Consider the following 972-nt stretch of genomic DNA (forward strand, 5'->3'; position numbering starts at 1 on the left):
TGAGATGAAAGACTAGATTGACCATGATAATCTCAAGTATGTTAGAAGTGAATGTATACAGAAGAGGTGGGATTGGTGGGAGACCCCTCTCCCCTACAAGATGAGCTCTCAAACTAAAATTCCAAAACATATAGGAAAAACTAACCTGAAGAGATTCAGCCAACAGAATCAACAATTAAGAGTCATTCCCCACTGAGCGCCAAACCTAATTCCCCAAATGGTCCCATTTCTGCTCCAACAAGATGAAAAAACTATCATGAACCAGGAGAAACCCACCAAACTGCAAGCACAAGTGTGCTTGTGGGAAAGGAACTGCTCACCGAAAGAAGGTGATTAGAACAGCTACAGCAGATGATAAAAACTTCAGTTCTCCTTAAAGAAGTTAGGGGTAAACAATATCTCTGGTATTGAAGAAGTGAATATGTTCACAAATCAAGGAACAATGATCCACTTTAACAACCCTAAAGTTCAGGCATCGCTGGCAGCAAACACTTTCACCATTACAGGCCGTACTGAGACAAAGCCGCTGACAGAAATGCTACCCAGTATCTTAAGCCAACTTGGTGCAGACAGTCTGACTAGTTTAAGAAGACTGGCTGAAGCTCTGCCCAAACAATCTGTGGATGGAAAAGCACCACTTGCTACCAGAGAGGATGATGATGATGAAATTCCAGATCTTGTGGAGAATTTTGATGAAACTTCCAAGAATGAAGCAAACTGACTCATCATCTGACTCAGTCAACTTCTGAAGAAGATAAAACTTGAAGTTACTGGGAGTTGCTATTTTATATTATGACTGCTTTTTAAAATTTTGTTCATGGATCTGATAAAATCTAGATCTCTAATATTTTTAAGCCCAAGCCCCTTGGACACTGCGGCTCTTTTCAGTTTTTGCTTATACACAATTCATTCTGTGCAGCTAATTAAGCTGAAGAAGCCTGGGAATAAAGTTTGAAACAAGGTTAATAAAGA

The 972-nt window shown here is 39.8% G+C and overlaps 1 pseudogene; it reads left to right on the forward strand.

The window, feature by feature from the left end:
- The first annotated feature begins 238 nt into the window (after positions 1-238).
- On the forward strand, positions 239-721 carry LOC112668902 (transcription factor BTF3-like; annotated as a pseudogene).
- Positions 722-972: the final 251 nt, after the last annotated feature.

Source organism: Canis lupus, chromosome 23 (assembly GCF_003254725.2).
Source record: "Canis lupus dingo isolate Sandy chromosome 23, ASM325472v2, whole genome shotgun sequence".
NCBI classification, from domain to species: Eukaryota; Metazoa; Chordata; class Mammalia; order Carnivora; family Canidae; genus Canis; species Canis lupus.